This window comes from Emys orbicularis, chromosome 3, assembly GCF_028017835.1.
Source record: "Emys orbicularis isolate rEmyOrb1 chromosome 3, rEmyOrb1.hap1, whole genome shotgun sequence".
NCBI lineage: Eukaryota > Metazoa > Chordata > Testudines > Emydidae > Emys > Emys orbicularis.
This window is the reverse complement of record NC_088685.1, coordinates 46,054,876-46,068,086: the sequence shown is the minus strand read 5'-3', so window position 1 is coordinate 46,068,086 and position 13,211 is coordinate 46,054,876.

Here is a 13,211-nt window from a genome sequence, read left to right as displayed (position 1 = left end):
ACTTGTATTTTCTACTGTGAGGGTGGCACATGGTGTTCTTCTGTCTTGCTAAGTCCCAAACTGCACAGTTTTGGGGGGGAAAAAACAATGCCCAGCCTCAGTAAAGGGTTGAGCCTGGGCAACATCGGCAACACTCTATCAAGTCCCCTCCAGCAACCCATTCTGCATTCCTGGCCCAACACATTGAAATGTCCCCAAACCTACAACTCAAATTACAACTCTATATCTGGGATTCTGGACAGGTACTTTCCCCTACTCACACCCCCAACCAACGAGGCTCTGATTGACTCTGGGACAGGTGTAACTTCATGGACACTACAGTGGCTCAAGTACTTAGCCTATCCATACAGTTGCTCCTGATTTTAGTTGAGACAGTTGATGGGCTGCTGCTTGCCTCTTGCCCCATCAGTCAGAAAACTACATTTTTTGAAGTGATGGTTGGGAAGCACTATGAGCTCCTCCAGTTTACTCTGAGCTGGTCTCCATGTTCCCTTTGATTCTCTGAATCCTCTGGTTGGTGAAACATGACCTGCATATCTCCTGGCATCAGCATACTGTGATATTTAATGCTGAGCTTTTCCAGGACAACTGCCACCTGACTTCCAAGCTTGAACTTCCAGAATCTCAAGTCAGATGCCTTTCCCTGGCTGCAGAAACAGGAAGAGATGCTTGGGCAACAGAGCATCCCTCCTTTCTAGTAAGATCAGTTATTACATTCCCTGAAAAATACCCAGAGTTTTTTCAGATGTATTAATAAAAACCAAAATGCAGACACACTATCCCCTCACTGGAACTATGACTGCCCAATGGACTTACAGCCTACAGCCAAGATTCCATTCAGCTGAATATATTATATGTTGTTACCCAAATTAGCTGCCCATAAAGACTATATCCTCGAGAACCTGGAGAAACTTTTTATCCAGCATTCCACATACCCAGTTGTGGCCCCTGTCCTCTTTGTGAAAAAGAAAGATGGCTCCATAAGCCTCTGTGTAGACTACCATGCTCTAAATCACAGTTTGTAATCGATACCTGCTATCCCTGATCTTAGAACTCCTGGATCTGATAAGAACAGTCCAGGTATTGACCAAGTTAGACTACAGAGGGGTGGACAACCTGGTCAGAATTTGGTCAGGGGATGAATGGAAAATCACTTTTCACATGTAGCATGGCCATTTCAAATATCTGGTGATGCCATTCAGACTTACTTATGCACCTGCAAACTTTCAACATTTAATTAATGAGGTCTTATTAAAATACTGGATCGCTATGTGGTCGCCTATTTAGATGATATCCTAATTTACTTTGAAGACCAGACTATGCACAACCAGCATGTTCTCAAGGTCCTAGAAAGACTCTGGCAACATCGGCTCTATGCTAAGCTGGAGAAATGCATCTTTGAGCAGCCCTTAGGCTACATGCTGACCACCAAAGGAATTCACATAGATCCCTGGAATGTGGAAGCAGTTCACAACTGGGCATCACCACAAAGCATTTGAGAAATTCAGCATTTCATTGTGTTTGCAAATTTCTGTAGATGCTTTATACGGGACTATTCCCAAATCCTGACCCCTACAACCTCTCTGCTGCAAAAACTCACCAAGTTCACTTGGATGTCAGAAGCCTTCAATCATCTGAAGGCAGTGCTCATCTCCACACTCCTCACACATCATGACCCAAATCAGCCATAAATTCTGGAAACCAATGCTTCTGATGTTGCCATTGCTGTCCCAGAAACAGGGTCTCAACCAAGAAGTTCATCACCATGTGTATTATCCCCACAAGTTCATTCCTAACAAACACACTTATGAAATTTGAGACAAGAAGTTACTTACCATCAAACTACCTTTTGAGACTTGGAGACATTATCTAGAAGGAGCCTGTTCAGGTGTTCACTGATCACAAAAAATCTAGAATGCCTGTGCTCTGCTAAAACCTTAAATCAACAGAAGCTATGCTGGGTTCTTTTCTTCTAGATTCAATTTTATTGCCCTGCCTCCCTCAACAATAAGGCAGTTGCTGCATCCAGAAAGGAGAATATGCCAGGGATCCTAAGGGACCGGAAGAATAACCTCCCTACATCCTGAAGCCACATCATTTCCATGGAGGATTTGTTCATGACCATGCATTCCCCCCTACAAAATAATCCCTTTATCTAGAACTCCAAAATTCCAACACAGAACCTCAGAGAAGATTCCTCATTCACAGGCACAGCTACATCTCTAATGGACACCTCCATTTAGAGGCCCTGCACATTTGCCATGACATCCCTTGGGCTGGACACTTTGGCCAGTCAAAGATGACTTGCATGGCATGTCAGTTGTTCTGGTGGCCAAAACTGTGGTCCTATGTCAGGTCTTGTGACACCTGTGGCTGTACCAAAGTTCCCTGAACTAATCCTTTGGGATGTTAATACCTGCTGAGGCCTTGGACTAACTTTACAGTGGACTTCATTGTTGAATTACCAGAATCTGAGGGATACCATGCCATACCATACTGACAGTAGTGGATCAACTGATGAAGATTGCACACTATTTCCTATGCATATCTGCCCACTGCTGAGAATACTGCTTGTCTCCTCTTTACCCATGTGTTCTGCCTCTACAGTCTCCTGGACCACATCACCTCAGAATGGGGTTCCCAGTTTGTGTCTCAATTTTGGCTGGAGGTGTGTCTCCCTTTATCTACCATCCACAAACCAACCACCATTCAGAAAGAATGAACCAAGTATTACTACAATACCTGCAATGCTTCACAAACTACCACCAAAATGATTGAGCCTCACTGTTTCCATACATGGAATTTGCATACAACGCAGACCATGCCTCAAGTAAGATGAGACTTTTTTTTTGCAAATTATGGTTTCCATCTCTATTTTCACCCTGCACTGTCCACAGCACCCACAGTTTCCGCAGCCTGAAAGTTGGTTCATCAAGTCCATTAGACATAGGAAGAACTGAACCAAAACCTAGATGCAGCCAAGACAGTGTACAAACATCATTCTGACTGTCGTCAGCAGGAGGGTCCTACAGTTGAAATAGGAGAAAAGATGTGGCTATTGGCCAAACACCTCAAGACAGGCAGACCTGTATGTAAATTGGACAACCAGTACCCATGACCCTACAAGATCTGCCAGCAAATCAACCCAGAAACCTTTGACTTCCCTACCACCTTGAAGTTTGACTTCCCTACCACCTTAAGGTGCATCCTGTGTTCCATGTCGCCCTCCTTAAACCCTTCTCTTACAATCCCTTTCCTAAATAAAAATTGCCTTCCCCTCACAAATATGTGAGAATTCCAACCATTGTGCTGTACTGCCTCTGATACCAAATTCCCAGCTATCTGCCCACCTGCCCACACCAGACTACTGCTCTGGAATGCCCCCTAGCCTGCCTTGGACACTGAGCATTACAGTCATCCCCTGAATGTCTATGACAATCAGTCAATATATGTGTTCTTCTCACTGAGCTAATAAAAGAAACTCAAGAAACTGGTATTTTCTCCCATTATCCTCTGCTGTTGGACTTCTTGAGTCATACATCATTAACTTGGAGGCATGCTTGTGAAGCATATTATCCCTAGTACCAGAACTTCCTTTTTGGGCAATAATACCCTAAAGCATTGACCCCCAAAGGAAAAATGGTTGGCTCCTTTCAGATGCCCCCTTTTTGACTCCACCCTCAGATGTCTCTTTTCAGAAGAGCAGCAATAACACTGGTCTACAATTTTTGAGAAATCGTCTGCTTCAGAGATAAAATGTGCTATTTATTATGTATTTTGATGTGCTGAATTCAAATATGACAATTAAAACAACTGATTGGCTACTGTTTCTAAGATATTTAAGTTTTTACATTTTATGTCTATGTATATTGTGTAGATAGTAGAGTTTTAATCATAAATTGTAAACCTAGGTCTTTTCATGTGTTTATGGTTGCTTTACATGATAATATTTCACCTGTCCTGTTTATGGAACACTTTAAAAATCAACAAAAGGGTTATATAAATAAAATTTATTCTGAAACAAAAGGCAAAAAACTGTTATGTACATAGTTTAGTCCTATTCAGTGTCTACTCGGCGCTTCTTGGCTTGTCTCTTGTATTCATTAAATGGAGCATCTCTTGTCACTGTCCAGCAATAGTCTGCAAGCATTGATGGGCTCCATTTGCCCTGATAGCGTTTTTCCATTGTTGCAATGTCCTGGTGAAATCGCTCGCCGTGCTCGTCGCTCACTGCTCCGCAGTTCGGTGGAAAAAAATCTAGATGAGAGTGCAAAAAATGTATCTTTAGTGACATGTTGCAACCAAGGCTTTTGTATGCCTTGAGGAGGTTTTCCACCAACAACCTGTACTTGTCTGCCTTGCTGTTTCCGAGAAAATTTATTGCCACTAACTGGAAGGCTTTCCATGCCGTCTTTTCCTTGCCATGCAGGGCATGGTCAAATGCATCATCTCGAAGAAGTTCACGAATCTGAGGACCAACAAAGACACCTTCCTTTATCTTAGCTTCACTTAACCTTGGAAATTTTCCACAGAGGTACTTGAAAGCTGCTTGTGTTTTGTCAATGGCCTTGACAAGTTCTTCATCAGACCCAGCTTGATGTGTAAGGGTGGTAACAAAATCTTCCTTAATTCAACAAGTGGTGGATGCTGAACACTTTTCCTCCCAGGCTCCAATGACTGTCGGAGTGGCCAATCTTTCTTGATGTAGTGGGAATCTCTTGCACGACTATCCCATTCGCAGAGAAAACAGCAGTACTTTGTGTATCCAGTCTGCAGACTAAGCAAGAGAGCAACAACCTTCAAATCGCCACAAAGCTGCCACTGATGTTGGTCATAGTTTAAGCACCTCAAAAGTTGTTTCATGTTGTCATGGGTTTCCTTCATATGGACTGCATGACCAACTGGAATTTGATGGCAAAACATTGCCATTATGCAGTAAAACAGCTTTAAGACTCGTCTTCGATGAATCAATGAACAGTCTCCACTCATCTGGATCGTGAACGATGTTGAGGGCTGCCATCACACCATCTATGTTGTTGCAGGCTACAAGATCACCTTCCATGAAGAAGAATGGGACAAGATCCTTTTGACGGTCACGGAACATGGAAACCCTAACATCACCTGCCAGGAGATTCCACTGCTGTAGTCTGGAGCCCAACAGCTCTGCCTTACTCTTGGGTAGTTCCAAATCCCTGACAAGGTCATTCAGTTCACCTTGTGTTATGAGGTGTGGTTCAGAGGAGGAGGATGGGAGAAAATGTGGGTCCTGTGACATTGATGGTTCAGGACCAGAAGTTTCATCCTCTTCCTCTTCCTCGTCTGACTCAAGTGAGAATGATTCTGGTGCATCAGGAACCGGCAGTTCTTCTCCGTGGGGTACTGGGCGTATAGCTGATGGAATGTTTGGATAATGCACAGTCCACTTTTTCTTCTTTGACACACCTTTCCCAACTGGAGGCACCATGCAGAAGTAACAATTGCTGGTATGATCTGTTGGCTCTCTCCAAATCATTGGCACTGCAAAAGGCATAGATTTCCTTTTCCTGTTCAACCACTGGCGAAGATTTGTTGCACAAGTGTTGCAGCATATCTGTGGGGCCCACCTCTTGTCCTGATCTCCAATTTTGCAGCCAAAATAAAGGTGATAGGCTTTCTTAACCATAGTGGTTATACTGCGCTTTTGTGATGCAAAAGTCACTTCACCACAAACATAGCAGAAGTTATCTGCACTGTTCACACAAGTACGAGGCATCTCTGCTCACTTTGGCTAAACAGAAATATGTCCCTTTGCAAAATCAAACACTGACAAATAAGAGAGCATGACACTGTATGATTTCTAGAGATGATATAGGGCAATTTGTTCAGCAGAGTGATGTAAGCTTCATTATGATTGCATCATCCATGACTTCTAGGAAGAACATGATGCAATTCATATCATGTATGACGCAATACCAGCTTCAGATTGCATCATTCATTGTTTTGCCTAAAAAGCAAGTACTGTCCAAACCCAGTCATAGATTTATTCACAGATCCAGTCAAAGATGTATTTTAGTCATTTCTGGTTTAAATTGAGATCCCTTCCCTTTATAACTCACTTATCCTCCGCCATTCCCAAGTCAAGGGTCATATATACTGACCCAATAGCATATCTTGAAAACTAGAGCCAATCAACAAGTTTAAGCATCATTTTCGTTCTCATGACCCAGAATTAGTAACGTTTGACTACATTTATTTCAGAAGCTTTTTGGCTGTAGAGCAGTGTAACAGGATGAGCAAGTGGAGAGGTTCCAGATTTGTTGGGAGCAAGCAGTTTTCTAATGGAATCTATTTGCCTCCAGAGCTTTTCAACCTTGTCTATTTACTTATCTTTACACGAACTAGGCTTCCCTAAATCTTTTGTTCATGTAACAAAGAAGTAATTTATTGTTCCAATATCTAACATCTTGAACAATGTCAAAGGGTGTGGGAAGCACAAAGAGCAAAGAGTAATCAAGTATGTCAGTGTAAAAATAACTTTGGAAGAGTTTTGAGAGCACACACTTTGTTTCTGTATAAATGAAAATTATGTTTTGATATTTGGAAATTAATAATCAACACTTTAGAATAGTTTTTTATAGGATTTTTTTATTGTTACTGAACAGTAACTGAAATAAAATAGCATCTGTATCTGTATTCAGACTAAGTGCATGTTGTATAATGAATTGACTGCACATGTGCCACTGCAATCTCCTGAATACTATTAGAATTGTTCCACTGTATGTCATAGGTTCTATGGGACCATTTCAACACTTATTGAAGTCAGTGGAAACCTTCCACTTGCCTTCAGTGTAAGTGGGACCGGGACCTCTATTTTTAGCCACTTAAGAAGATCCCCCTTTAGGTCCAGTGGTAGAAGGCTGAGGTTTTTGGAGCATGAGAATTGTTTTCTGTCCTATCTACTCTGGCTCAGGATGACCAGAGTGAATGACTAACAAACATGAATTTCCTGTATGGCTAGGGCTTTGTTACTCCAAGGGAGTGCTCAGAGACTGAAAAATAAGTATAGTAACTGGGATGAATCTGTGGGCAAATGGTGACTTTTAGGGCTGACTGGTGCACGTTGGGGAAACTGAGCTGTAACCCTCCAAATTTAGTAAAGATATTAAAATTTGACTAAAATTTCAGGGAAGAAGTGTAAACATTGTAAGTAAAACATCCTCATACTATTTAAACAAAAGTAGTCTTCTGTTCCTTAGGGTTGCAAAGACAACTTTCCAAATGTTCACCGATACAGTGCTGTTTTCTTAAGTGTGTAATCTATTGCCACTGAAGTACCTGTTTGAATTTGACATGTCTGGTCAGTTTACTACTGCTATTCTGAAACCTATGGGCAACAGCGAAAGTTCATTATGCCAGTTTAACTCTGCTGCTGCCTGGGAAAGCTATGAGCATCAGATGAAGTCACTAGCGCAATTTAGAAAGAAAGATCACCAAAGATAAGCAAGACTTTGCTGCCTAAGTAGGATAGCCATTGTGGGGTCCTCATAGGGGGTTGCTGTCCCCATAGCACCCCTTGCTGGTTGAGTGTGGTACTGCTGTCAGTCCCTGCTTCTGTTTTCTTCCCCAAGGTGGGTCTTTTGTTGCAATATCTGCAGGAGGAGAATGTCTTCCATTTCTTTCCTTCTTAGTAGAAAGCCTTCATCAGACCCATCCTGCCCCTCCATACACCAGCCTGGGAAGATGGATATTCCTCATCTGAAGAAGGCATCTGTCTCTTTGCCCAAAATCCCTCATGGGTGGGAGGGAAGTCTCATGATCCTACTTCTCATATCAATATGTCATGGGACACACACACTACTGGAACACTCCCCTCAGGGGCATTTCAGGGATTGTTCCCTGGCACTATCTGAAGCAATCTTCTTCTGGGTGACTGCACTCTATCCAGGTCACACTTTAAAGTTCATTCCCCTTCAGGGGTATCCAAGTCTAGCTCTAACTGCTCAGACCTCCAAACTGGTTTCTCCCAGCTGTCTTCTTCACAATCCCTCTATCCAGCTCCCTTCTGGGCCATCAGCAAAGTCCTTCCAAAATCAAACAGAACTTAACAAAATCACATTCTCTTTTCAGGGAGCAGCCGTTCCCAGGGCTTCCCTCTGGGCCTTTCAGTAAAGCTCAAAACTGCAAACAAAATTACCAAAACATCTGTCACCTCTCCCTAGGCTTGAACTGTTCATTCTTCCTGGCCGCATCTTCAGATTCCTGTTCCTCTTATGGAACGCTGGGTCCAAGACTGCCTCCATGGATCTTGGCTTATGTTAGATCTACTCCTGTAGCTAAACTCTCAAGCCACAAACCAGCCTAACTTGGTGTCCTCCACAGCCAGCCACTGACTGCTGGGCTCCCTCCCTTTTAAGTCCTACATCTAGCACAGGTGTGGCAGGGCTAACTCAACAGGGCTGGCTAGCCCTGGGCCTCTTGACACTTAAAGGGGCAGGCCACTGTTACAAACTCTTTGTTTCAGCCCCACAGTTATTCTAGTTTCTGTATCTCTTGTGATATCAGGGCTGATTGCCGGTTTTGAAGTCTGGAAGGGATTTTTCCCATATGACAACCAGCAAACTGCTGTGTGGGATTTTCATCTTCCCCCTGGCATCCAAGAGGGGGAAGTCTGTTATAAATGTTGCGACTTTGGCAGGTCCCAATGCAGCTGGTGATTAGAAAGGGTAGTATTTAGGGCCCTGAAAGCCAGTGGGCTTTGGGGCATTGGTCCTGGGCACAGCATTACATAGTGAGGTGATTTGCTTCTATGTCTCACATAACTTGTGGCTCCCCTTATCTCTGCTCTGCTGCATGCCAGAGGTAGGGGAACAGTGGGTTGGGACTATGGTTTGCAGTCATGGTCCCTTGACAGGCCTGAGGGGGTAGTGGGACCATGATTTTCACACTCACCTTCAGGTTTATAGTACACCGGGGCCATTGGTGCCAGTTGAGGTTTGCACTGGAACAAGCCTTCTCAGGCAGTTTGTGGTGGTTACTCAAACTAAGTAATGAAGTTGCCGGCTCCTATTTCACCATTGTATGGCGCCTCTGTCTCATTGTTTCCATGTCCACATCAATATCCAGGAGTCTGAGGGGATGGGTAGAATAGCATAGTCTACCCCCATCACTCCCACTATCCAACAGGCTCTTGCATGGTTGTGAGCAGAGCTCCTTTTCCACTGCTGCTTTGGAGGGTAGTGACAGAGACAGGAGACTTGTTCTCCTGGAAGAGAATTAAAATGGGACATCACAGTTATGATTTTTTTTTAAAGAAAAGAAGAGAGACAAGGCATCTTCTGGTAGGTAGTGATTGTCCTTTAATGATTATTGTTTTAACATATATTGGTGCACATCTTGCAGTGCTTTAATGAAGAAACGAACAAACCAACAACAAAAAAGCAGATGGCTAATAAATTTGGGTGCACAAATTGATATTGAAGCACACTTTTGCAACTGACAATTGTAATTTTGTATTCTTTTATGCCCCCTTCCCACCTTCTCAACTACATTTACAAATATGTCCATGCAAATTCCAGCTCACTGAGAATATAATACACTTTGGAATGTGTGCTTCTCTAATTTTGGACACAAATGAAGGATTGTATCCAGCCCCCTTTGAAGTCAGTGGGAGTTTTGACATTAAATTAGTGGGAGCAGGCTGGTGCCATGAATTCACATACTAATACCACTATTTAAGATATAACAAATGCCACAATATTTGTAACATCTAGCTCACTGGATCAAAATAATAGCATTCAAGTGTTGCTCTTAGTATGCCACATGCAGGAAAAAATTGATTACTTTTAAGAATGATCCATCTGTTGAGTATATTTTTTTCATACCAACATCCCATTAACTCATTTTAGGACACAGGTATTTTAGGTTTTAAATTAATGGATGCTAGACTGAGAGCTAAAGAGCAACAAAGATATCGGTTCAAATCAGTCAGCTCTCCCAGTGATCAATCTACCCTAGTTATTTGGAACAAATATAAAACAAGCAGAGAATGAAATGGTCCTATTAAAAAAACTGTCTTCTTGATATGAAATCTGTTTTCATAGTGTCTAATTGACGTTCATCAAGTGTCTATAATGGAGATGGATAAAAAAAGCAGTAGCATCGCTTTTACTATGATATGGCTGCTGTACTACTATATTAAATTGTACAAATAAGGATCTTTTCCCTAGTATAAATTGTTCTTTGGTACATTTTATGTTGGATACATGGTTATGCATTTTTCCAGACTTTAATCTTAAACCTCATAATATTAAACAGTTTAGTTTCCAGAAACGATTATGAGGAACAGAGGGGTCCATCAAACACTTCTACTGAGGAGTTTCTCAATAAATGTTCAAAAAGCTGGCTTTCCTTTTTGTAGAACCCTGGAATGAGGATATTCCAAGTGAAGAATCATGGAACCAGAGGTGCCAGCTTTCTGAGTTCCCAGGGGGTGCTCGACCCCTGCTCTGTCCCAGACCCTGCCCTCACTCCATCTCTTCCCCCAAGCACCCACCCGCACCCTGCCTCTTCCTGCCCCTTCCCCTCCACACCTCTTCGTGCCCCTATTCTGCCCCACCCCACCTCTTCGCACCCCCATTCTGCCCCCCTCTCTCCACCCTGCCTCTTGCTGCCCCTGCTCCTCTCTCTCCCCCCAGTGCCTCCTGCATACCGCTGAACAGCTGATTATCAGCAGGTGGGAGGCACTGGAAGGGAGGGGGAGCTGATCGGCAGGGCTGCCAGTGGGTGCCGAGAGCACCCACTATTTTTTTTCCATGGGTGCTCCAGTCCCAGAGCACCCACAGAGTCGGTGCCTATGCATGGAACCGAGAGGGCCATATTCAGTGATGGGACTAAACATATGGCTACACTGCATTTTAAAACCAATGGCAGTGAGTCTCAGAGCTGGGTCTACAGACTTGGGCTTACAGGGCTTGTGGTATGGTGCTAAAACAGCTTTATCTAAGTTCAGGCTTAGGCTGGATTTCGTGCTCTGAAGCCTGTGGAGAAGCTGTGGACTGCAGAGCCTTAACTCCAGCCTGAGCTGCCACACCTACACAGCTGTTTTTAGTGCCATAGCACAAGCCCGAGTCTATAGACCTGGGCTCTGGCACTCTCTGCTTCAGGTTTTAAAACACAGTTTAGACTCACCCCATAGGTCTACAGTGGTATAATAAACACCTTCTACTAGCCCTTTGACATAGGGCTGACCCAACCTAGCTTCTTCTAAATCAGTGAGATGTCATTGGATTAAATTTAGCTGTGATGTGTAAGTTAAATGTCAGTAGGTGGGTGAGAGTACAAGTTGGTTTAACATTATGTTCCGAGGATGTTGGAGAAGGTGCAAGTTACACCAGTTTAGACTCCTCTAGGTTCATTTTCACCTCTGAATTAGTTTATAATTTGAATGAAAATGTTGAATGTTCCATCAGGGAACACAGCTGGTGTTAAACCTTTGCATAGGCATATAAACCCCCCTACAAATGGCATTTAAAAAGCTTTTTCCAGTGTTTCTCAAGTATTCTGCTACACCCCTTAAGGGAGGTTTAGCATGCACTTTTCTCTGAAACTGTATGGGAACGTAGCCCTATCTCCGCCGCACCTTTTTCTGCCCCTTTTGGAGTGGCATGTGCTGCCAGCAGCAATTGCCATTAACAGTTTTTGCCTTGAAGAAAACAGGACTGTATTTGTGGCCAACCACTGACTATGTGAGGGGTGGAGAAGTGTGGAAGGGTAGACAGGGTTGTAAATTCCCCCTTCATCTTTTGTATGAGAATACAAGGGCCATCCACAATCTGTTCCTTGATAAATTACCTTTTTCCTTCATTTGTTTCTTTCATAGAGAATGACACTAACAGACAGTTTCTGCCCTCCTATGAGTTGGCAGGTCACATAATGGAATCTATCTGCCTATTTTTCCATCTGTGCTAACCCTTTCCCAAGACTATTGATGAATTAATGCATAATTAATTGCATGTACTAGTGACTTTATGACCTCTCACACTTTTTGGTGAGTCCATGATGAAGTCTCTATTTTAGTACAAAGGACTAATTCATGATGGTGACATCATCATAGTTGTGGAAGAACACAAAATAAGTTGTTAAAGCAATACCAAGAGTATAGATAGCCCAGGGAGATTGGCAGTAGACATTCTGCATGCGCTATTCACAGAGCTGAAACAAAAGGAAACATCAGAGGAGCCATTCAGAGTGACAGCACTGGGGCACAGAGCTGAGATGACATAGAGCCTTGATTGGAATGTGTACTGGAAAGTCTGCAGTAGTTTTATCACTTCCCTTGTCTACAGGACATTTGAATGACTTAGCACACAAAGGGAAAAAAAGAGGGGGGGGAATTAGGAACAGTTAGAAGAATGATGTATCATTTATATGGACCCTGAAATACTTATTTCATTAACTCCTTAACTCTAAAGTAGGTTGTGTGTGTGTGTGTGTTTGCTTGTTTGTCTGCATAGGATTACAAAAAGGAATCTCATGTGGTTCTACAGGACAGTTGGTAACTTTTACATCCATTACAGGAAGCTGTTTAGTAGCTATGTATAATTTAAAGTGAGCCTCTCCTTCCATGTACATAAAAACTAAGAAAGTATGCCAGAGAAATATTTTTTCTTTTATCAATGCTTAATTATTTCTTATTATTATTGTTTAACATTTATATTCTGGAAGTGTCTAGTGGCCAACCAAGTTATGTCCCTCTCCGGAGTGGCCGCCCCAAGCACCTGCTTGGTAAGCTGGTGCCTGGAGCCAGCCCTGGATCTATGCAGCTCTCTACAAACTGTTGGAACCACAGGATCTTCTGTGCAGAGGTCCTGTGGCTGCACATTGGCTCAAGAGCTCTCACACATCCCTTCTTGCTCCTTTGCAGCCTGGCTCCAATAAAGCTAAGTCCTCGGCGAGCAGAGGACTCCCGAATGCCTCAAGTAGGATTCCCTATGTGGAGAGGGCACTGCAATACAGTGGGAGTCTAGCAGCTCCAAGTCCCATTGAGTATGTGAACCTTGGAAAAAATCTTGAAAATGCTGATAACTATGCTCAAGCTCAGGGTTGCAATTCGCATGATTTTTTCACGAGTCTCATCCTATTTGGTGATTTTTTTTTTCTTAAAGCCCCAGCTTCTGATAGGTTCCTGGATTCCACTTCCCCTTCAGCAGGAGGTTTGTACATATTGGCTTGAT